The sequence below is a fragment of the Leucopleurus acutus genome, assembly GCF_964270905.1.
Source record: "Leucopleurus acutus genome assembly, chromosome: 8".
Lineage (NCBI taxonomy): Eukaryota > Metazoa > Chordata > Mammalia > Artiodactyla > Delphinidae > Leucopleurus > Leucopleurus acutus.
In genome coordinates, this window is record NC_139151.1 from 76,298,830 (window position 1) to 76,325,402 (window position 26,573).

A 26,573-nucleotide genomic window follows, 5' to 3' on the forward strand; every position below is an offset into this window, starting at 1 on the left:
TTGAAAAAACAGAAAATAATGATGATATGATTAGTAGTAATGACGCAGAGGCAGAGAAGAGAGACTAGAGTGTTAGTCAGATAAAGCCTCTTTGAAACAGATGGAGACAGTGACATGAAACTCTGAGGAAAGAGTTTTCCCAGTCTAGAGACATGACAGTGCAGAGACAAGCTAGGAAGAAGCATGATGTTTGAGAAGTAGAAAGAAGGTCAGCGTGGCGGGAGTGGAAGGGGATAGGTGGAGAGCGATAGGAGTTGAAGTCTCAGAGATAGGTAGCCCTGTCAGGGCCTTGTTGCACAGAAAAAAGGATTTAAATTTTACACTACAAGTGATGGAAAACCCTTGGAGGATTTTAAAGGAGAAAGGAATGATATGATGAGATTTATAATTTTAAGAAATTCACTGTATTTGATGCATGAAAAATGCATTGCATGGTAGCAAGAATGAAATCTGAGATGAGTAACTGGAATCATTCAAGAAAGGGGTGATGTGGTCTTGCATTACTGTGGTCAAGACAGTGGGAATGGAAAGTTTTCAGGGGTAGATCGAACTGTTGAGAAGATTGGATGGGAAGAGATAAAAGAGTCCAGAATATTTCCTTCTCCTAACTCTGCTGGGAAGACTGAACAACAAAGCCATTTGCAATTGTTAAAATTAGGGTTCAAAAGTCATTCACACTTTTATTCAACAGTGGTAAAAACTTACTGTTGAACATTTTTGTTATTGATCATCCCAAGGTCTGGACTGCAAATTTGGCATTGATGTAAAACAGACATGACAACTCTCCTCCCTAAATTTCTCCCACTAAGTTCTGACTAATAATAGCAAGATTGACATTCTATCCCAAGTAGTATTGAACATATCAGGAATGTCAACTGTAAATTGAGTTTTAGATGTTCATGATGTAGATAGAATTTAATCTGAATCATGCCATAGCAGGATCAAAAAAGACCTTCTCTACCATCAAGTGACTTTTAAAATTCTGCATAAAAATTGAACTAAATGTATTAATATTATAATTGGAACTTTTACTTGAACACATGTTTGAGACTATCTCATGCTCTAATTTCTAACTTATTTCTTGAAAGAAAAATGTAGAATTTTGACTTTTTTGTGGTACCATATTAATAATGTACCTTTTATTTTCTGTTTTTTCTCCCATTTCTCACTTTCCATTTTCCTACTGGTAATTGCTCCATCTTGTATATAAACTCCTTGTGCCCAATTTCTTATCTCAAGATTAACCTCTGGGAGACTACAGTTGAAAGCAAAATGTTATCAAATTGTTTCTACTTTTATAACTCTGTAAGTGACAAAAACAAATGCACATTTGTAAAAGATATAGCAAAGGATATTTTGTTGTTACTGTTAGCCCCTCCCCATTTTTTTCTGTTTCATTTTGTAATAACAATACCACATGCATATATATTTGCCTCTAAATTCTAAATTCAGAAAAAATAAGGACTACTCCTATATTCTCAGCGTTATATTCTTACCAGTTATCACAGTGCCTGGATCATACCTACTTCCTACAAGACCAGTGTGTTGGCCGCAATGTGGAATAAACTGATGAATTAGAGTTCTTGCCTCCAATGACCTCAAACCCTAGTAGAATAAATAACATACTCCTCATTAACACAAAGTAGCAATTGCTAAGTGCCTTAAGACGTGGAGTGGTGGAGGAGTGCTTTCTCATTGTTATTATACCTACTTATTAGTAGGAAAGAATAATTGACTTTTATTTGTTAAATTTTAATTTACACAGCATTTTCCTATAGAATTTTTTTTTTTCTGATACTTGAGACTACCTGCCTTCACATTGCTTAACCATCAGAACTCAGAACTAAAACCATTTATGTGAACATCTTTATTCCAGGTAATTCTTGCCTAAGAAGATAAGGCTGTAAACCAATAACTAAACGCGCTGCTTATGTTAGAAAATTTAAGCATACCAAGGTGACTGGACAACAATTTGCTCATCTGGGATGTTATGTTGAGAAACTCAGACCCTTCCTGAAAGAGCCTACTAACCACATAATTTGGAATTAAATGCTATTGTTTTCTTTAAAATATTCGGAACTGAATTGGTCTAACATTATACAAGTGACGCCCCTAGATAATAAGTGTTTTGACTTTATTTATTGAGAAAAGTAAATACTTTGTAAGTTGTTATGACTCCTTACAGTAAAAATGAACATTCCTGTTCTTATTGTGGATGTTTTTTAAAGCAAGTACAGAAAAATTATTGGGGGTTAGTTTAAACTGGAATAAGGAACACTTTTAAAGTAGATTAATGTCCCATCTTACATGCCCCTGTGAGTCTGTACATGCTCTATCCTCTCTGACTAGAATGCCTATTCCACTTCTGCCTTTGTGCTAAACTTTTCCTTCAGGACTTAGATTAAGGTCTATTATTTTCCCAAAGAATAAAAGCTGGCATATTTTATATTCACAGGAAAAAAATAAGACTGTAATCCCCAGCCTTCCTTGAAGTTGGAATCATGCCATTGGAATTGGCAGACATGGCAGTAAAATATCTTGTCCACAATCAATCTCTCTTCCCTTTCCATGGTGACCATTCCAGGCCACATGCTTAAGTCTTAGAGTCACTGCCTTAGGAGAATCCAACCCTCACTGGACTATTATGTAATTTAAAATAAAGCTTTATTACACTATGTCACAGAAACTTGGGAGTTGTTATAGCAGCTAGCATTAATTACACTAGTAACAAGTTGAGTCAGATATTTAGTACTTTGGCTTATGAATTTATTGTATCACAGTGACAGTAATTGCAGTTGTCTATTTAATTGCATGTTCCACACACAGACTATGAGCAATCTGAGAACAGCTGCAGGCCTATTCTTTTGCTCTGACACCTGTACAGTTTCTGGCATATTCTAAGGTTGCAATAAATGTCTGAATGCATAAATCAAGAGATGAGGACCTATAAATAAATGTTGCTCTTTGCCTAGTGGTCATGACAATATGGGAGTAACCAATCCTCTTTCCAGCATTCTACCTCTGTCAGTGGAACAGTAACTTCCATTATGTGTGAGATAATAAAGACAAACTTCCACTCTTCTGTTTACTTGATGTCACTTCTTCTTCCAAGGATAAAAGAATGACTTACCTTTTGGGTCAGTCACATTGGTGAAAAAGCTTGGCATGAGGAAAAACATGACATAGTTGTATCAACTCATGTCAAAGAGATAGGGCAGACTTAAGAAGATGCAGGAAAGTGTTAGTCAATTATTTAGGCTGAAACATTAGGTAAACTTAAGAGCAGTGAAATGAAGCTGTAAAGTATTTTAGGGACTTGATCAAGGAAGGTCTCAAATACATTTATTAGGAAAATACTGGAAGTCAGACATGCTTTGGGATTAGCCTCACAGTTTCCTGATGGATGGACAGGAGGCATGAGAGAAGCCAAGAGTCTTACTGGGAAAGCATCACCACTGTCCCTGAAGATTCACCGAGAGTCAGGTAGCCATTTGAAACTCTGAACATGCCAAGCCTCATAAATAGGATTCTACTTTTTACTATTACATTTCATTTTCACTGGTCATTAATTTTTCTAAACAAGAAAACCAGACTCTAAAGACAAAGTACAGTATTTGAAAGCAATGTCATACCTTTCTAGGGAAAAAAAGACCCATTGAGTCTGTAAGACATTGAACAATGGTCATTGTTTGACTTGGTTTGACACATGTTTGTAAAAGATTCTGTTCTGAAAGGAAGCAAACATTCTCCTGAAAGACTGGCTTCTTTTCTCTCCAATTTTAGTCCCCTTTTTCTAACTCTGCTATTATGTTGTTCCAACTTTTAAAAGGAACATTTTACTACCTCTCCTCACACCAGCTAATACTTTCACAGCCAACCTATTTAGAAGGTCACTTACATTATAGTCTCTTTCAATCCAGAGAGTGACACCCAGAAAAAAGTCTCCCAGTACACCCGCATTGCTTCAGTCAGGTCACACAGATTGTGCTGCAAGTGTGTCTTCTGTAACAGCTTAGCATTCAGAAAACCTGGCACTAAGTAGGTCCAGGAGAAAGGCTTCCTGATATATTTATGGTCATTTATAATGTAGACAGCCATGTTGAGCAATGAAAGCTGAGGCATTTCTAAAACTAAAGAAATAGCATAAAAATTGTGCCTTTAATCAGTATGTCACATGATTTTTCACGCATTGTTTTAAGCAAAAAATTTCATTTAAAAGCATTTTATTCCTGCCAATACTTCTCTGGGGGAATGTTGAGAAATCTAAATATCAAATCAAGCATGAAATGTTGCACAATTTCTAATTACCAAGTCCTATGAAAAGAGTAGATCTGATTGAATGTAACAGCAAGAGTCCTATGGCATGATGTATTAAGAACACCTCTTGCCAGGCAAAGTGACATCTAAAGATGCTGACACAATCTCCCCCTTAAGATGGTTAAAGTTTGCTTAGGGTAAAGCCAATAAATTCAGAGTAAAATGTGCTGTCAGCTAAAAGGTAACTGCGCCGAATGGGCCTCAGAAGTTTCTTGTTTTCGTTTGTTTTGCTTTTCTAATCTCCTGCCAGCATCATTATCACAACGTTCATTTTCCCAATGGCTTCTTGTTAATCTATACAGGATGCAACAGGTATATTAAAATGCACTCATCCTTTGCTAACCTGGACTTTAATGAATACTGGCAGGTATTTGTTTCCATTAAAGGACAACATGACCTGGGCAACCGGTGTCCAAATCTATTTAGTGAATATCTTGGAAATAAAAGTTTAATATGCTATTGTTGCCATTACCTTTTATTGCATGTGGCTCCTGTCTTACCCTGACACAACCTGCCTTGTGGATGTTATTGTATTTGTCTTCACAGTACAGTGTGCTGTTGTCAACTCTTATTATCCCTGCTTCACAGATGCCAACACAGACACACTGGCATTCTGTGACTTCCTCAATGTCAGTGTTAGAGAGGATTAATGAGTCACCGTGGTACACAATCCAGGTTGACAAGTCTACCGATGTTGACAACAAGGCAACAATGCTTGTTTTTGTGTGATGTATTTTTCAGGAGGATGTGCATGAGGATATGTTATGTGCACTTTTGTTGCCAACCAACACGACAGCTGCAGAACTATTCAAGTCTTCTTGAATTATTACATATCAGGAAAACTGAATTGGTCATTTTGTGTGGGAATATGCACGGACAGAGCAGATGCCATGACTGGACGGCTTCCTGGTTTTACTACTCGGGTCAAAGAGGTCGCTCCTGACTGTGAGTCTACACAGTGTGTCATCCGTAGAGAAGTGCTGGCTAGCCGAAAAATGTCACCTGAACTTAACAACGCTTTGCAGGATGTGATGAAAATTATCAACCACATTAAAGTACATGCCCTTAACTCACATCTGTTCACTCAGCTCTGTGAGGAGCTGGACGCAGAGCACACACGTCTTCTCTTATACACAGAAGTAAGATGGCTTTCTAGAGGTAGATCACTGGCCAGAGTTTCTGAGTTATGAGAGCCGCTCCAGAGATTTCTTTTAGAAAAACAGTCACCACTGGCAGCACATTTCAGTGACACAGAATGGGTCGCAAAACTTGCTTACTTGTGCGACATATTCAACCTGCTCAACGAACTCAATCTGTCACTTCAGGGGAGTATGCCAACTGTGTTCAAGTTGGCAGATAAGTTGGCTGCATTCAAAGTCAAACTGGAATTATGGGGGCGATGAGTGAACATTAGGATTTTTGACATGTTTCAAACATTAGCAGAGATTTTGAAAGAGACTGAGCCAGGGCCTTCTTTCTCCCAGCTGGTGCACGATCACCTATCTCAGATTTGAAAAGAGTTTGTGCATTACTTCCCAACCACAAAAGACCCCCAAACTGAGAAGGAATGGATCCGTGACCCATTTGGGAATAAGCCAGGTGAAAGACTTTGACTTTCCATGCTAGAAGAGGATCAACTGCTTGAGATCACAAATGACGGTGGTCTTAAAAGTATGTTTGAGGTAACTTCAGATCTCCATACGTTCTGGATTAAAGTCAAGGTGGAATAGCCTGAGATTGTCACAAAAGCACTGAAAAGCCTGCTTCCATTTCCAGCATCCTGTCTTTGTGAAGCAGGGTTTTCTACAGTGACAGCAGCCAAAACGAGACTACGGAGTAGACTGGACATAAGCAACGCACTTCGGTGTCACTGTCTCCCATCACCCCCAGATGGGACCATCTAGTTGACTGAAAACAAGCTCTGGGCCCCCACTGATTCTGCATTATGGTGAGTTGTATAATTATTTCATTATATACTACAAGTAACAATAATAGAGATAAAGTGCACAATAAATGTAACGTGCTTGAATCATCCCAAAACCATCCCCCCTGCCCTGGTCCATGGAAAAATTATCTTCCATGAAACTGGTCCCTGGTGCCAAAAAGGTTGTGATGTACTTTGAATTCCTCTCTACTTGTACTCTTACATTAATGAAACATAGATTCTGAGTTAAAATCATACATATAAGATTTCATTGTGTAATTGAGTATCTTTTAAACAGCACTTTATTATGAGATTGACACCAATGAGAATTGTTCTAAATATGAAGCAATTAGTAGCCAGTAAATTTCATCTTTCATAAAGTAAAGGTGACAACAGAGCCATTAGAAACCAAAGTTCCATTAAAAAGTTCAATAAAAATTAACTACCTCTTTCTCAGTTGAAAATAAGCAATTAAATATTAATAATTGGTGAAACATACATATGTTTTTACATTTATATATATATATTTGTGGGAAGATCATCACTTCTATCACAGTTAAGAATGGTGATACAGATTGTACAAAGACCTTTGACTTCCAAGTATCTTACGTTTTGCTAACCTTTCATACCTGTACCTGTTTATTTGAAAGAAGTGGTAAGATGATTCTACTGTAAAAATTTCTATAAAATTTTCCTATTTCATAATGGAAAAAAGAATGTTAAGTATGCTGAATCAAAGGGTAAGTTTTTATACTTATAAATCAAAAAAGGAAACAACAATTTGTTTGCACATAAACCAAACTATAATGTTTTACAGATTGAAAGCATGACTGAAATACCAAAATGTTAGAAGGTATTTGGTTTTATTTAACTCTAATTCAGTTGTGAACATTACTGCTGAAATTTAATGCCCCAAATTTGTGTTTGAATTAAAAATGTTCAGGTCAGATGAACTGAAAAAGCCTTTTTACAATATCCTTAATAGACAAATTGAAATTTTTTTGACGCAATAGGTACAGCTCAGACTAAGCAAATAAAATAAATTTTCTATTATCTAATATTTTTCAGTGGCCTAATCTTTTGAAAAGTGAGTTAAAATTACCTATTTAGACTAGTTTAAAGAAAATCAGAAGACCTTTAAAATAAGGTAATTTAAATAAGAGCTTGACAAGTTAGTCTTCTGAATTCTTTTAAGTTTATTCTGAACACTCATCAGTTTACATAATGCTTACTAGAGTCTGCCTCAGCATAAACTAAGCTATTTGAAGTCCAAATCAGGAATTTGCATGGCAAGCTTATAAATTACATATAATAGAATCACTGAGCCATTGGAACCTTAGATATTATCTAGTTCAATTCTCTTCAGTTGAGAGAGGAGGAAATTAAAGGTGATAAAAATTTTAAAGAGCTTTCACATACATCATTTCACGCATTCTCACAGCAGCTTCAAGAAGGGACATAGATAGTAGTCATGTCATTTTACAAATGAAGGTCACACACTGAGGCTATATCTTCTGGTTGTTCCCTGGAGGCAACAAGTGACTCCAGGGGACTGTTAAGGATAGTGGGATTTTGAAGGCAGGTGCAGAACATTCAGGAGTATCTGTAGAGATGAATGGTGATTGGGAATCACCAAAAATCTACAGGGCAGTTTCACAAAAGGAGACTCAGTTGGGTTGTCCATTGGCTGTGGCATTGTGAGCCTTAGGGTTTCAAGAGAGGTCGTTTAGCTGCTCAAGGTAAAAGATCAGGGTAAAATTGTTGGACAAATGGTGAAGTCAACTATCAGTGTCCAAGTCAGCCACAAGAACTGAAGAGCTGAGCAGAGTGTATTCCCTACCAACAAGTGGAAGAAACCAATAATGGGGCTGTTTGTTACAGGATCTCCAGCAGAAGACTGGGGAGGCTGAAAATGCAATTATTATGAGGAATTGGAGCCAAGACAAACTTGGGTGTGAGGCCAGGCTCTGCATCTTTCTTTTGGCTTTGGACTTGGAGAAAAATCACTTATTTCTCTAATCCTTAGTTTTCTCAAATTCTGTCTTCAGACAGTTTGAAGCTTGAATTATACAATTCATGTTAAAATGCTTGTAGCAAAGTGCTTGGCACAGAAAAGCTCAAAAATAACAAATAATGAACTGTTATTATCATTATCATTTAAAATCTGCCCCTTTTGTCTAGAAGTATTTATTTTTAACTGAGCCAGTCCTCTAAGCAGTAAGGTGCATCTGAACATGGAGTTAGCATGCAGCAAAGGGCTGGAATATATTCCTCGTAACTTAAAGTGTCTGATCCAAAGTTATTGGAGACAGAACAGAAAGCAAGTTTCCTTCCTTCCAAGTGTAGGAGAGCAAAATTGCCACCCAACAGTGTGTCTCTTTGGCATGAGGATTCTTTTGGGCTGGGTAATCTTGAAAAACAGAAGACTCAGGAAGTTTTTCTTTCTACCTCCCCTTTAACTGTCTAAAAGAATTTGGATAGGGTGCTTGCATCAGGAGGAGAGCTATTACCAAAGATCACTTTTTTTAACATAAAAAATAATTATCTGCATGGCAGGGCAATCATTTGGTTACCAAACATTTGCTCTTCCTAACTCCCTGTGAATTATCTTCCTCACCTTTGAAATACCAGATTCCTACCCATTTCTCCTTTGATCACATAGCATATAAGCAATTGCCTGGCTGTCTGGAGGTCTCATATTCTTATAGAGCCCCCATAGGTATGTAATTAGTTTTTTTTCCTGTTTATCTGTCTCATATAAATTTAATTCTTAGACCAGCCCAAAGAAACTAGAAGGGGAGAGAAAAAATTTTTCTCACCAACACAAGTCATTTATTTCCCTTTAATAAGGCATTGTAGCTTTATAAACTCTTTTTAAATTAAAAAAAGGGGATTCCTTTGTTATTCTCAAAGCTGTATTTAAATTAACCCACAAATATCCATTAGAATATCCATAAATATTATTGTTAATCTCATGGAAATATCACTGTTTATGGTAAATTGCTAATTCAATGTAAAAATGGGACATACTCATAAAACTATTTTAATGATCCACCTGGTGGAGTTTGAATATTATTCAACCATAAAAAAGGAAATTCTGCCATTTGTGACAACATGGATGAAACTTGTGGGTATTATGCTAAGTGAAATAAGTCAGACAGAGAAAGACAAACATTATATGATCCCACTTATATGTGGAATCTAAAAGAGGCAAACTCATAGAAACGCAGAGTAGATTGGTGGTTGACAGGGGCTAGGGGGTGGGGAAAATTGGGAGATGTAGGTCAAAGGTTACGAAATTTCAGTTATAAAATGAGTACGTTCTGGACATCTAACATACATCATGGTGATTACAGTTAAAAATACTGTATTATATACTTGAAATTTGTTAAGAAAGTTAATGTTCTCACCACACACACACACAAAATCGTGACTGTGGGAGGTGATGGATGTTAACTAACTCTACTGTGGTAATCATTTCACAATATATACATATATCAAACAATTAAGGTGTTATTTGTTAATTATATCTCAAAAAATCTGGAAAAATGAAAAAGAAAAACCCTCTGAAACAGTGTAAGAAGAGCAAAGCCTGTGAATGGTGTGAAAAATGAGGGGATGGATTAAAACTGCTCTTGGTTATTTACTAAAAAATTATAATTTTATTTGATTTTTAGTTTATTTTAATCATGAGACATGTTAGCAATAGGTCTGTGCTGGTATGTACAGCGTAAGCTTAGTTAGCCACGCTTAATGAGGCCAACTCAAAGTTTGACCTTATTATGTCAGACACTAAGGAAGGCAAGTAATCAAGAAAAGAGGATGGCCAAGATTGAGCTGCAGAAGATTCCATGAAGCATAGCTGGTCCTGTTCTTATTACCATTATTTTCCCTTCCAGCTAGGTCAAACCTGAAGATTGTCCATGTGTGGTTAGCCTACACTGATGTTCTCTCTTTGCAACCCCTATCCCAATATAATTCTATTGATTGTATCCAGCCTAGACTTATACATTCTTTTCACTCCTTTGGGGTTAAGAAAAATTTGCCTAGTATCACTATTGTGTAAAAGAACACATCCATAAGATATAAGGAAAATATTAGAACTGTTGTATATCTTTGTTATAGGGTGGTTACACAGTTGTATTCATTTGTCAAAACTCATCATTTTGCTAACAAGCACTTTTCAATAACAAAACATAGAATAAAGTAATATAATATATATGAAAGTTAATAGAAAAGTTTATTAAATTCTGTAGATTTGCCAGCAAGATAGGTCATTACTGGGCTTTTTTTGTTGTTGTTCTAATTTTGCAAAAGGATTACATTTTTTCAACTTGGAGACTCCAGAAGTTTAACTGAAGTTTTATTAACTTGGGGCTTTTGTGACCTAAATCATGAGAAAGAGCTTTAGCTAACGCTATGCTTTATGCTCAAATTAAGGTATCTCACTACAGCACTAAGAGTATTAATCATAAACTCTTAGTCTATTTATTTGATAGAACAGGCAACAGAGAAGAAAATGAATCTCTCCAGTATTGTAAGCCACAGTTATATAGCTGTATTGCTTCTAATTGTCTGATCTACAAATTTTGAAACAAATGGAAAAGATTTAAACAATGTTGTCCCTTGCAGCTACATGGATGGACCTAGAGACAGTCATACTGAGTGAAGTAATTCAGACCAGAGGAGGACAAATATATGATATTGCTTATGAGTGGAATCTAAAAAAATGGTACAAATGAACTTATATACAAAACAGAAATAGAGTTACAGATGTAGAATATAATCTTATGGTTACAAGGGGGGAAGGTGGGGAGGGATAAATTGGAAGATTGGGATTGACATACACATAATACTATATATAAAATACATAACTAATTAGGACCTACTGTATAGCACAGGGAACTCTACTCGATACTCTGTAATGACCTACATGGGAAAAGATTCTAAAAAAGAGTGGATATATGTATATGTATAACTGATTCACTGTGCTGTACAGCAGAAAGTAACACAACATTTTAAATCAACTACACTCCAATAAAGATTTTAAAAATAAAATAAGCAATATTGTCCTTAAATGGAAGCAGAATAATAAAACCTAAAGTAAGTTCATTCTGTGTAAGTGAATGTGTCTCCTAGAAATGAAAAAAGAAAAAGAAAGGAAAAGGATTAGAAAGACAAATACACAAACACATGTAGATTATATTAAAACATAATTAAACATCAGGTATTCAAGATAGCTTAAACTGTACTAAATAGACATATGTTATATTAATTAGGCTATCCTGTGTTTCTGTTAAATATTATACTATTTGGCTGTTTAAATAATTGGTCACCAATTTAGTTTAAAATGCAAATTATTAATTTATTCACAATAATTTCAATTGATATTCTGGAAGGATTAAATAAAAATATACATATAAAGTGATTAGCACAATTCTTGGCAGAGAATTTACACCTAATAGATTGCAATTATTAAAGTTATGTACTATTTGAGTGGCAAGGTTTCTTCCCCCAGCCCAGTTTTAATGTTATATTTGAGAGAACAAATCAACAATTTAACATTTGACTTTATGTTAAGATAGAGATAGTCAGGTGTCTTCATATCTCTTTGTATTTGTAACTCTAACAATACAATTGATCAGGAATCATAGAAATTATAAGGCACAGTTTGCCAAAATTGCTATGAATCTATGCCCTTGAGAAGTCTCCTGAGGGACATTGCTACTCACCTCAAAAATACAGAGAGGAATGTAGGCTTCAAAGTAGGATGTAGTAAAGCTTTAATGAAAGTGAAACATGAAAAAATAAGAGTACAATCAGATATTTCATACCTTATAAATGAATAAAGTTAGATGAGTTTATTTTTACAAGGCTCTAAAAAGGCATAGCTGATGTTAATTTAGACAGCTGAATTGTTTCAGATAAACAGTGACTTAAAGGCAGTTACCATAGCAAATGTGTTAATAATTTAGAAAAGACTAAGTAAAATCCATCCAACTGAGGAAATAAAAACACAAAGCACTAAACCTTAGATCCTCTTTAAAGTGATATTTTACTTATTTATTTTGTTTAGGAGAGTTTTCCTCAACAGAGCAATTCATTTCTTCTGATTTAATATATAATTAAGTTGCTTGTGCATAATTGTATTCCTTTAATTTACATTTCTAAGAAATCATGGAACTTCAAAATAGAAAGTTCATTACAATGTTAATATTTAACACTTCAAAAGAATCCCCCTGTGCAAATAGCTAAGTTAACTGCTTGATTAACTCTATTTACTACATTCCTCTTCTCTTTCATTCATGCCATTTTTTTCCAGTTTCACTCAAGAAGTTAATTCTCTATGATTTATTGGGCAAGGAAATATTTTTCTTGGTTTATTTGGTTGACTTGTTTTCATGTGTGAACTTTGCATTTTTTTTTCTTTTACTGCTGTCAGATACCTCCAAAAAGCAATTTTTAAAATTGTCCACCAGACGTCAACTGTACTAAGGTATATTCTCCCCACCAAATTCTGAAAATCCTACAATGTACCACCATTATTTAAAGGGTAAAATATGTCCCTATAATCTTTGTAATATAAGATAAAGGTATCAGATTATAGAAAAAAGAAGTAGCTCTAAATGACAGCTGACTTGTTAGAGTCCTAAAAGAAGAGTGTACTATAAAAAAATGAGAGGATATTCTTTATTATATTATAACTAGAATAATGGGTTGGGGGAACGGATCCTCTCTTTAGGTTAGCTAGATGTTCATATATTTAGTTCATTGCATATTTAAAATACAGTATTTGATGAATGTTAAATGCCCACAGAGTACTGTGATTAACTGAAGGATGAGCCTATAAATTACTTGAAAGCAAGGTCTCTACCCAATTCCTGATTGTCTCCTCAGTTTCCAAAATAGTATAAGGAAAGAGAAAAAGGAAACGCTAGGTAGTGAAAGAAGAGAGAAGGGAATAATAGAAGAAAAGAAGAGAAGAAGAGAATCAGTGTCCTGAGTTGATTAGAAACATTGCCTGTTGTGAAAGATGTGTCATCTCCAAGGCTGGCTCTTGTACTTAAGTGTATTCCTGGGCCTCATTTTACCCATCTGACTAATGGGGATAATATTATCCACTTCATAGAGTCCTTGGGAGAATTAAATGAAATCATCTCTTCAAAGTATCTGGCACAAAGTAAACTTCCAATACAAGATATTTACCACATCTGGCAGAATGTAACATCCGAGTCATCATTTGAAGCAGGTTCTTTTCCAAATCCTGGTTGATAACTTGAATAAAGGAATCAAGATCAAGCCAATCTTACCTGACAAAGTGTTGGATGAAGTGAGCTCACAGTTTAAAATACTAAAGAATTCACCCATATTAAACTGCCAAATAATGGAACTCCAGTAGAGCAAGCAAAAATTCAAATATAGAAGGAAGAACTGACTAAAGGAAAAGAAAAAGAAGAAAAAACCCAATAAATTAGGCCATGGAAGGCAAAGCTAAGTGTAATTAAAAAGGAATACTAGATTTATACTTAATGATTTGGAAGCAGTCTTCCTTTCTATTCTGTATTGAGCAATTCCTCCTTAGAACCCTGGGTCCTGCCTCAGCCACTTGGATTTAAAAGGATAAGCTAAAACTGGAAAATGAGGAAGAAATGCTAGAGACAGAATCAAGATACACACTAGTAAATTTGAGATCTGGGATGTAAACATAGGTAGGCAGGACTCCAGAGCTCTTATCCATGCCTTTTTTTTTTTAATTGGGGTATAGCTGTTTTACAATGTTGTATTAGTTTCTGCTGTAGAATGAAGTGGAGTTCCCTGTGCTATACAGCAGGTTTTCATTAGTTATCTATTTGATACATATTAGTGCATATATGTCAATCCCAACCTCCCACTTCATCCCACCCCTCCGTCCCCCCTTGGTGTCCATACGTTGTTCTCTACATCTGTGTCTCTATTTCTGCCCTGCAAACTGGTTCATCTGTACCATTTTTCCAGATTTCACATATATGCTTTAATATATATTTGTTTTCCTCTTTCTGACTTACTTCACTCCATATGACAGTCTCTAGGTCCATCCACATCTCTACAAATGACCCAATTTCATTCCTTTTTATGGCTGACTAATATTCCATTGTATATATGTACCATATCTTCATTATCCTTTCATCTGCCGATGGACATTTAGGTTGCTTCCACAACCTGGCTATTGTAAATAGTGAGGCAATGAATATTGGAGTGCATGTGTCTTTTTGAATTATGGTTTTCTCTGGGTATATGCCCAGTAGTGGGATTGCTGGGTCATATGGTAATTCTACTTTTAGTTTTTTAAGGAACCTCCATACTGTTCTCCATAGTGGCTGTAACAATTTACATTCCCACCAACAGTGCAAGAGGGTTCCCCTTTCTCCATACCCTCTCCAGCATTTATTGTTTGTAGATTTTTTGATGATGCCCATTCTAACTGGTGTGAGGTGATACCTTATTGTAGTTTTGATTTGTATTTCTCTAATAATTGGTGATTCATGTGCCTCTTGGCCATCTGTATGTCTTCTCTGGAGAAATGTCTATTTAGGTCTTCTTCCCATTTTTTGATTGGGTTGTTTGTTATTTTGATACTGAGTTGCATGAGCTGTTTATATATTTTGGAGATTAATCCTTTGTCTGTTGATTCATTTGCAAATATTTTCTCCCATTCTGAGTGTTGTCTTTTCGTCTTGTTTATGGTTTCCTTTGCTGTGCAAAAGTTTTTGAGTTTCATTAGGTCCCATTTGTTTATTTTTGTTTTTATTTTCATTTCTCTAGGAGGTGGATCCAAAAAATCTTGCTGTGATTTATGTCAAAGAGTGTTTTTCCTATGTTTTCCTCTAAGAGTTTTATAGTGTCTGGTCTTACATTTAGGTCTTTAATCCATTTTGAGTTTATTTTTGTGTATGGTGTTAAGGAATGTTCTAATTTCATTCTTTTACATGTAGCTGTCCAGTTTTCCCAGCACCAAGAGTTAAGGACTCTGGATTTGCAGCCCAGTAAGAATCACGAGGAGTATAAGAGATTCTCAAGGGTTTGAAAACTGTGGAAGAACGGACATTTCCATTACATTATAAAGTCTCCTGTAACCTTTTGATTCATTTAAGTGGCTTTGCTTATTTTCCAGACATTTCTGATTCAGAGATGATACACTTGGAATATTGTGGATTTATTGTATTGATTTATTTATTTCATTTTAATCTACCCTTTATCACATGGTAATGTTTTCTGGTTAAAAATTACTTGAAAGTTAACCAAATACTAGAACAGTGTTTCTCTTTGACATAAGAACTCATCACTGTAGTATAGGAAAATGAGTTTGCTCTCTGAGGTTGAACTCTGTCAAGTTCAGTAGTCTCTGTATAATTGAGATGCTGCTTTTCTACCAAGAAAAAAATAATTTTCTTTTTAGTTTTGTAAAAACGAAAAGGAAAAGCATTAATGTACTTGAAAATCACAGCATATTTTTAATATTAAGATAAAGTGAAATTGCTTCTTAGCTGAAACACTAAACTTCTCTCAGAACCAGCAAGTCTAATATATGAACAACCAGGCAGCTGATATATTCTCTCCTGAAGTTCCTAGCATGGATCAGATATCAAACTACTTCACAGTTACAGGTCTGCAGGTTTCAGCTTTTAGCTTTCCTGTGGCACTATCTTTACTCTCAGAGCAAGGTTTCCTACGTGAGGAACTGTGAAAAGAATATAGGCCCTCCATGATTTGCATACTAAAAGGAATTTAGAACCAGAGTTCTCCTTCCCAATTTTACTGTTATTCTATGTTTGCCCCAGGAAAAAAAAATGATCCCCCTTTTTAAATGAAGAAATGGCAAAGTAATTCCAAATAGCTTTCAAGATTAAATTTCATCTGTTTTTAAAAAAGAAAATAGACCCAATTATTTCTGGTTTGTACTTCTATTACTATGTACATAATATAATAAATGAGGCAAGACGTAGGGTAAGGTTTGAAGTAAAAACATAATCAACGCAGTTTGCTTTTTAAAATGTATTTATGAAGATAAAATAAGGCTTTTAAAATGATATGAAAAATTTGAAAATCATTACATGATATTTTTGGTAGTAGAAAAAACTGTAGTTGAAATAGTCTTCCTATACATGGCTTCTTAAAAATATCGCAGAAGCTGTTGAATCACGTCATTCTGGAAAAAAATTCTGGGATTAAATAGCATCCTAACAATAACGTTCTAGGGATTTCTACACATAATTAAACTTCAGATCCTATAGCCAAATAGTTAAATGGATGATAAAGGCAATTTACAGTTTTTCTAAGCTATTTGCTGTATGTGTCGCTTTGTTTATATCACTCAGGTAAATTCACCCATTTATTTGTTTGTGATTTTATACCAAGGATAGCATGGACCTGGGATTAAGTGCCTCCACTTTCTCTTTGACTTAAAACTAGACTTCAGCATCTTATTTAACACAACCCTCTAGGCAGGCAATAATAATCATTTAGAGAGCGTATTTGAGCCGACATCTATTTACTATTTAACATAATATTTGAGCAGGAAGAAATATAAGGAAACATTTTTATGAAATGGGTGTGTTCTTTCACAGTGGGCTGTGTAAGGAAATAGAGGAATTCACAAGATGAGAATTCTAATTGGCTAAATGGACAGGAACACAAGGACAATTGTATTTAACAAGACATCTCAAACAAACTTTAATCATAATCTTCCATAACCTCGGGGTATCTGGCAGAGTTTACTTCATTGTATATGATAAAGCCAAGATTCTCAGAGCTAAAAACATTCTGAAGGTCACCACTTCTAACTCTCCACCTGGTGTGTTCGTCTTCTCTATATCACCATCAAAAGTAACAGACTCACAGACTTAGAAAACAAACGTATGGTTACCAAAGGGGAAAGGTGGGGGGTGAGGGAAGGATAAATTAGGAGTTTGGGATTGACATATACACACTACTATGTTTAAAATACATAACCAACAAGGACCTGCTGTATAGCACAAGGAACTATGCCCAATATTCTGTAATAACCTAAATGGGAAAAGAATTTGAAAAAGAATAGATATATGTATAGGTATAACTGAATCACTTTGCTGTACACCTGAAACTAACACAACATTGTAAATCAACTATACTCCAACATAAAATAAAATTTTTTTAAAAAGTGGATTTCCAGATTCTGCCTTAATAGCTTCACAACTGAGGAAAAGTGCTGCTTCTGAGGGCAGCTCACTTTCCATTTGGGACAGCTTAAATTATGATATTTAAAAAAAAGAAAGAAAAAAACTTTTACCCCTAATCCTTAGGCATAGGTTTTCCAGACATTTGAGCACATCTGATTTCTTTCCTTATTTATTTTACATTTCATTCAACTCAAAGTTTCCTAGTTTCATATGATTTAGCATCTTACATTATTTTCTTATCTGTATATGGAAGGTTTGTCCTAGATTCATATATTTAATAATTTAGATTTTTTAGTAGTGGACTTGTTAAACAAAAATCCCATGTGATATTCTCATGAATAAACTACACACCAGCAGATGAGTTGTGGATGGAGAGAGAGTGAAAAGCTGAGAAGCTGACTACTTGGCTTCCCCTTCAGCCTTCTTGGAAACCCTCAGGGACCTCAGTGGAAGTCTAGGTTTCACGGCAGTGACACTGAAAAACACCAGAGCAAGTAACTATGAAATTTACATCTAGCTGAAAATATTAGTACAGCTGCCCAAGGTGATTGTCTCTTTTCCCTTAGGTGATCTTCATAGGTGGTTCTGAGTCTGTTTAGCATTCTGGTCACTTTTTTGGACATACCTCAGTGTGTCCCACTGGAGCATGATTCTTCATATGCCCCATTTTGAAATCAGTTAACTTTAAAATGGAATTTAATATATGCAAAAAAGCTTTTCTTGCTGTCTTTTAATAGAAAAGTAGATCAATCATGGATGGGTTGCCCCAACATGATTCAGGTGAATACTAAAGATTCGGCTATGTGCATCATTATGGATAAAATATAACATTTTATTCCTATTCATGACTCTCCTCAAATATCTAAAATAATTCCAAGAACAAGCAATACAGCAGAAGCAGTTCACCTGCCTTTATGATCTTCATATGTCATTAACTGATGCAAAATACCATCCAGATTGTCTAGTCTTACCTTTCAGCAAGCAAAGTATAGAGTGTATGGTCACCTTGATTTGTTTTGCCAATCTAATGGCTTACATATGTAGAAATCATAAAAATGAGTCATTTGGATGCAGAGCTCTTCTCCTTTGCTCATTTTGATCACCAAGGATAGAGTTGTATCTACTGGAGCTGCAATTTTAATATGCTTTAGGAACTTGTCAATATGAAAATTATGGGACGCTTTCCAAAACACTGAGGGAAAATTTTACCTTAAGCATCTTTTTAAGGGGTAAAATCAAACTTTTTGCATAGTCTCTACTAACAAATTTAAATCTCAACCAGTGTACACTATTTAATTAAAATTTTTTATTGGTACAATATTCATGCTATATTTTTAAGAGTACTGTGTTTAGTCAACAATTTCTATTGTGATCCATTTTTTTAAGTTTGTGTGTTCAATTAGTATTTTGGAGAAGGAAATTGGAATAAGAGTGTGAATATATCTGTAACCATCATCAGTAATTTAAAGAATATATTTTCTATTTCTTCTGCTTTATCTAAGTTATTTTTAAGATGTTTTCTATCAATGTGTTATATAGGTCAGCTATTCTATTTAAAGTTTTCTATTTTCATTGAAATGTAGGGAAGTTATCTGAATGGAGGCTATATTGTATATAAAAATGACACTAAATCATGTGAAAGAAACCAAGTTTTAACATCTAACAGTAAAAAGATTCTACCACTCATTTTGTGGGCCTTAGTTTTCCAATCATTTAGCTTAGTTAAATCAGTGCATTAGACCAGGTATAGATGACCTCTAAGGCTTCCTAAGATTACAAAAATTTTAAAAAGAAAAGGTAAGTGACTTTAACAACCTTTGAAACTTAGAATATATTTTTCAAAATCAGATTAACATTTAAGAAAAACCAGAAAGAGACTCATTCAGCAGTCAATAAAGACCAGAAGCAAAGTCCTGCAGACCTCAGTATCACCTGTACTATGTACAGTTTAACTAATGTTATTTCAACTAGTTATTTAGTATAATTTACATATAAAATTAATCAAACTCTCATTCACTTCTGGATTATATTTTTGAACATTTATACTATACAGAATATTCTGTGATTGACCCTAAAGAGTTATAAAAATGATTCAGCAAATATTTATCATTGTTCTACTGTCTGCATAGTGATATTGCTGCCCTCAGATTGGTGAAAGACCAACTTTAAATAAATTAATACATAGGAAAATCCCAACTACAGATAAATACTATAAAGAAGAAACAATGGATTAATGTGGAAAGAGAGACTGGCAGGGCCTCTCCAGGAGGTAATGTCTGAGTTGCAAACTGAATAATGAGAAGAAGACAGCTATGGGCTGATCCGGGAGAGGTGAACTTTATGTATAAGTTATATCAAGTTCAGACGTGCTGACTGGAAATATATTTGGCTTGTTTAAGTGACAGAAAAGAAAGCCAGTATGGCAGGGCATAGTGAAAGCAAAAAGGTATAAGGAGAAGCCATCAGAGAGAAAATTAGGATCAAATAATACAGGGTCATGTAACTGAGGAAAACAAACACACACAAAAAAAGTTTCTCACGGGTGGGAGCTGGGTTGACATCCACAGGTAGTCAACAGTGTTTTCCTGCTGAATGTAATCTCACAGAATGTCAGCATCAAACAAGACCACTCTGTGGTTATGATGAATCAAGAAATAAATAAGAACACTCTGTAATTAGGTCTGAATGCAGACAAAATGCGTGAACATTGTCCAAACTCCAAAAATGATCAAATGCTTTATCCTGTCTGATATGCGTGACTTCTGCTTCTTTCCAATCGCAGGTTTAGTATCAGTCTATTCTCGTTGAGGTCTGGATAAGAATGTTTAAGATACTTAATCATAACTAACAACAATGTCGGTTAATGCCCACAGCACATTTTGCTAAACCAGGACTCTGACTTGAAGGTTACAAAATACAATTTCATTTTGCTAGAGTTTTCTGACAATAGCTTTTCAATTCAGTTTGAAAATAAATCATCTGAGATATATTTTCTACAATGACATTGACTACTTTCCATTAGGAACCTGTGTATAGTAGGAAATGCCTTTCTCATTTGTAGATTCCATTACGTTTGCACGACAAGTTTACACTTATTATCTTCTGTGCTCATCACAGATCAAGTATGCTCAGCATTTCTATCATTCTTTTCAAGGAGTAAGGTGTTCACAGAGAGGTCAAGTAATTTGTTCACCGTCACTCAGTTTAAAAATTTAATGGAGATTTTAATCAGAGTCCATCTGTACCACTTCAAAACCTGTTGTGGTAAAGATTCCTCTGAAACCACAGAAAGGAAAAACGTTTACCTCTACTCAAATTTTATTACTTTCTTCTTGACATATCAGCATAAACAGTAATCTTCATCATCCTTACCAACTTTGGAAAACAGATCAGAATAAAAATTTTTTAGACATATTCACGCACAAAGTCAGTCTGGAGTTGTCTCTGTATTTTATATCTAAAAATAATCCCAAATTTAACTGACCTGCTGTTCATGTTCTGTTGGGGGAAAAAAAAAGTTATCTATCTTAGATGGAGAGATGTGTATCAGCAAACTGTATCTTGGGAAATGAACCTGTATGAGATTTTGGAAGCACTTTCGGGGTTTAAGAATTATATCTTGAATTCTGTTATGGTTCAACCTTATATCAGAAGTCTTTTCTTCTTGGGGGGAATTACAGGACCATAGGTCTTCATTGCCCAAGACATTTTCTCTCCTTTGTCACAGGGAGACTACAAATTCAGAAATTGATTTTATGGCTTCAGAGGGTTGATATATGAATTTTAAACATCCAGCAGTGCAGACAGCAAGCTTGCTTAGCCTAGAGCAGTTACAGTTGATACTGTTGCAGATGCTGAATCTATAAGAGGAATCTTAGGTACAAATAAGCAATTTCACTAGAATCTCTCTCACAATCCAGCTTTGATTTTCTTCCTGGATTTCCTTTATTCTTTTGTTTTTTAAACTTTACTGTTCCATGGGACTCAGTCCTTGATATACTTTCATTTTTTAAAAACTCAAGGTGAGCTTATTATCATTTTCATGATTTCGACTTCTGCCAATATTAGATAACTCCCAAATATGTATCTGTTTCCCAGGATTCCTTTGAGTACCTCGAAAGCAAATTCCATGACGCTGATTCATTTTCCTCCCTCCGTATCATTTTTCTTTATTTCCCAGGATCCTCAACTTCTAAGCCACTAAACTTATAAATCTGAGAGTCATCTATTACTCTTGCTTCTTCCTTCCCTCTCATCAAGACCTGCAGACTTTATCTCCTACATATTTATTTCATCCAACCTACCACCTCCATCTTCATTCTCACCACAGCCCTAGTTTAAGCATTCCTGACCACTTGTGTCTAAACTGAACTTCTTCCTCCCAGGTGGGTTTTCTGTTGAATACATAGCCCTAGAGTAATTTATACAAACTAATTGGTTTAAGAACCTGGGCAATGGCCCTTACTTTTCTTTACAATACACTCCTCTGTTCTTGTTCTTTTCTTCTACGTTGCATTGAACTGTATACATATTCCTCCATTTAAAATATATTTTACATAAAACTAGACAAAGTGATTGTAAAGATGAAAAATATAACTTGAGTTATTTTAATTCTGTCCCTCTATCTGACACATAGAGCTTTTACCACGCAGACGTATTTATACATTATGTTATTGTTCTTCATGATCTACTCTAACAGATTCCAAACATGTATTTTTTATCTGTCCCACGAGGGGTAAGCAGAGGGTGATATGGAAGGACTCCGAGCCTTCACACAACCTTGACTTCAGAGAAGCTTTCTCAGAAGAGGCAACATCTGATTATGCTTTTTATTAAGACAAATTTCTATAAAATATTTTATTGGTTCCATAATAGTTTTCACATATAGGGTCTCCACCAAAATGTTATAGAGTAGGAATATTTATCTCAATTTTACTGACCAAAAATCTCAGCTCAGGAATGTTGTAAAAGTTGCCTGAGGTCACATAGCCAGTAGGTATCTGAGACAGAACTTGAAATCAGATCAACATTTTAAAAGAAAAACATGAGAAAATTGCAAACGAGTAACTAAGTCAAGGTCAAAAGTAGCTGGGGAAGAGGTGATCTAATCTTCTGATTTCCTGTCCAGTACTCTCTAATTCTACTCCTCCCACCCACCCCCACCCCCCAAATATTACATTTTCTCCAGCAACAAATGGCACCTTACATTTACTCTGTATAGTTGATTTAAAATACAGCACTATCTAATCCATGTAAACATTTGAAGATCAAAACTAATCTTCTGGGCTTCCCTGGTGGCGCAGTGGTTGAGAGTCCGCCTGCCGATGCAGGGGACACAGGTTCGTGCCCCGGTCCGGGAAGATCCCACATTCCGCGGAGCGGCTGGGCCCGTGAGCCATGGCCACTAAGCCTGCACGTCCGGAGTGTGTGCTCCGCAACGGGAGAGGCCACAACAGTGAAAGGCCCGCGTACTGAAAAAAACAAACTAATCTTCTGACAATTTTAAATAGATTGTTTATCAAGCATTGTAAGTGCCAAGTGTTGGTGTTATAATACCTGTTATAAACAACCAAGCTATTTGGTTGTGTCTAACATATTTAAGGGCATTCTCTAACTTATTTAAGCTTTTCCAATCTAAATTTTTGTAATGAAAAATGTTGAAAGATAATTTTTACCAGGTTTCCTAGTTTTTGCCTATTTTTCACTTTTAATGTACTGTCTTGGCTTTATTTAAATGCAGGCAGTGTATCATGGAAGGATCCACAATGTTGGACTAGCACTACAGAGAATATTGATACATGCTATTTTATGTCCTCATTGCTGGGGACATTTGTACACTTTCGTCAATTATTCTCCCATAAAGTCCTGAAATAAAACCAAGCATATGGTTGTTGTTTGTGACATTTGCTCCATATGGCCAGACCAGAAAACCTAAGAAGTCACAATCACATTGACAGAGCCATATATCTCATCAAATTGAATCACTCATACTTGCCTCACATGCTACAGACTTCAAAGCTGAAATCATAAGTAAAACGAAACCAAGAGTCAGCCACCAAATACTTGTTAAATGAATATTTTTATGTCAGTAAGAAATGCGGTTAAAACTACACATACACACGTACACACAAACCTTTGCATACAGATACATACATATAACTTATAAAACATATATAAAATACTAAGTGTCTACTACATGTGAATAAGATATATAGTATATGATCAAGATTATATATATACATCTATATAATCAACACACATATATATGATCAAGATATATAAATATACCATATATATATATAAATCTTAGATTTATGATCACAGGTAGTGAATACTTAGTATTGTTCATCTTCTTGCCCAGTGTTCCTTACCCTCCTTCTGTAGATAGAACATAATTTTAGATGAAGAAAAAAATTCTCCTTCCCAGCTCTTGTGATTTTAATGGGGCAGCACCGACTGCCAAGTTTCAAGGGTAGATATGTGCAGCAGTAATTCTGTCTCTTGACAAAAAGACTTATATGAGTACTGAAAATGTATTATTATGAGTATTGAAAGAAATCATGTCTGTGGGTCCATACTGCAGAAGATCACATCAAAAATGCCATTTGATGATTTTTCAGATAATATTTGAAATTCCACTTCACTCTCCTTTGGTGGCTTCTGTAGGATTTGAAAGTAATGGTACCTGCCAAATCATTTTATTTTTCCCTTCATTAGTAGCAACTAGATGTGAGTTTGCTCCATGTCAGACCTTAATTTCATTCACTTTAAACAGATCCCAAAGTTGAGTTTCCTTAGTTTGTGCTGCCCTGAAATTTAGCTGCTGCTCTTTAAATCTGCGGTTTAGACTATAAATATTGAGATTTCTAGGAATTGGACGCAGCTGCTAAGTTTTAGGGTTTTTTTGTTGTCACTGTTTTCTTTCCTTTTTTTTTTTTTTGCAATTAATTAGGTTTGCAATTAACCTGACTTTTGCTTATTGTTAGAGACAGTTTTGAATGAAAATATTAGAAATTTTAATATTTTTATAGAGAAAATTTGTTCATGTAATTATATAGATGAGATAAAAGGGTTGTATTTATAGCAATGATATTTAATGCTTTAAACCCTTTTGAAGTTGTATGCTAAGAATTACAAAGTGATCTATCATCTCAAGTTAGCCACCAGTTGATGACTCAGATTTCCCTTCTAATTTTGCTAAAAGGACGTAATGTCTTCCTATTCAAAGCCCTAAAATGGCTTCCCATGTTCTTACAATGTCTGAGATAGTCATATAAGACTTGGCTGTCCATGGTCTCCCTGACTTTACCTCCTACAAATCCCCCTTCACTCACTAAGCTTTAGTTATAATAAATTCCATGAGGTTTTCTCCTTGAATACGCTAGGTACTGCTGCCACTTTAACTGCTTTTACACTGCCCGTTTCCTCTATCTGGAATGCTTTATCCTAATGTTTAAATGTCACCTTTTCAATGGGTACCCTTTCAATAACTAATGGCTATCTTCTTTATTGTTGCAACCCAGCCCCCCAACCTTGACTCTCCACCCTCTTATGTTGCTCTGCACTTAAAATTTTTTATGATTTACTTATTATTTTATTGCTTGTTTTTGTCTCTTTCCTTATTAGAATAAGCTCCATGAAAACATGTAACTTGTTCAAGGTGATGCAAATGGCAGGAGAGACAAGGATTGCAAATCAGGCAGCCCAATTCTGGGCTCAACCACTGTATCCCAAGCCACACTCACCCTGTCACCTCCCAACATGCCCATTCACTACCCAACACAACCACTTATTTGTATTGTCCCTCTTTGGACTCCTTGACATAGGTAATCATTATTGATTTCTTTTTCTACTAAAGGGAAAGTCCTTGAGTGTACCTCAGCTCCTAACATCACATCTGGAAGTGGAAAATGCAATGCACTGTAATTTTTTATTGTTTTTTACAAAATAATCTGACTGGGCTTCCCTGGTGGCGCAGTGGTTGAGAGTCCGCCTGCCGGTGCAGAGGACACGGATTCGTGTCCCGGTCCGGGAAGATCCCACATGCCGTGGAGCGGCTGGGCCCGTGAGCCATGGCCACTGAGCCTGCGCGTCCAGAGCCTGTGCTCCGCAACAGGAGAGGCTGCAACAGGAGAGGCCACAGCAGTGAGAGGCCCGCGTACCGCAAAAAATAAAAATAAAAATAAATAAATAATCTGACTCACCAATGGTGAAAATGTATCATCTATAGAAGGAGAATATTGGTGCTGGTCAGACATAGGAGTAGGGTACTACAAAATGATATTTTTCATTTCCTTTCTGTAAGAGCTGTTGATTTTATTTTGCAGTACTTTACGTGGCTTTGTGTCCATCACCTTTCTTCTCTGCCAACCCGGTCCATTTAAGAAAGCAAATTAATCCAGCACAGCTGATGGGAAGTTGTGTGTTAAGAGGATTATACTTTTATCACAGGAAATAAAGAAATACAGTTCTGATTATTTATTTTTCTCTCCCTCTACTTGGCTAAGATCAGAGACCAGGGAGGACTGAGCAATCCAGTGCAGAACTTTCTATATCTAGGGGAGATTTATCTGACCGGTTACAGTAACAGTTCTGGTTGTGTATTTGAGTTTTAAGTTTGATTTACTTTTTGGAAGTGCCCTAACTTCTTTTCTGAAAAAAATACATTTGATAAATTTTGTTTCCTGGGGCTACACTGTACCTGGGGACTTGACGTAACTCAAGCTTTGATCACTTTCAAATGGCGTGCATGTGGGCATGTGCGTGCACACACACACCCACACACACACCTCTCAAAACATTGAGATTAAGCTGGAAACTAGAAGGAAAGCTTTACTCCTACTGTAGCTCTGCAGGGAACCCTCATCTAAGATCACTGACTTTCTTGGCAAACAGTGTTCAGGGTTTTAAAGGTACAGGAAAAAAGGTGGCATTTTGCCAGGCACTTCCTCATTGTAGAGAAACAAATTTGTGAATAACATATCTGTAGATTTTGTCAATTTGTTTGTGCACTGACACTAAGCTGGTGTGGTCTAGAGAGAGTGAATTTATCTTTTTCCATTGTGATCACAGCGGCATTTTCTGATGTTGACCTGTGAGATTATTTTGTTCTACAGGAGGACACCATGGTCTAGCTT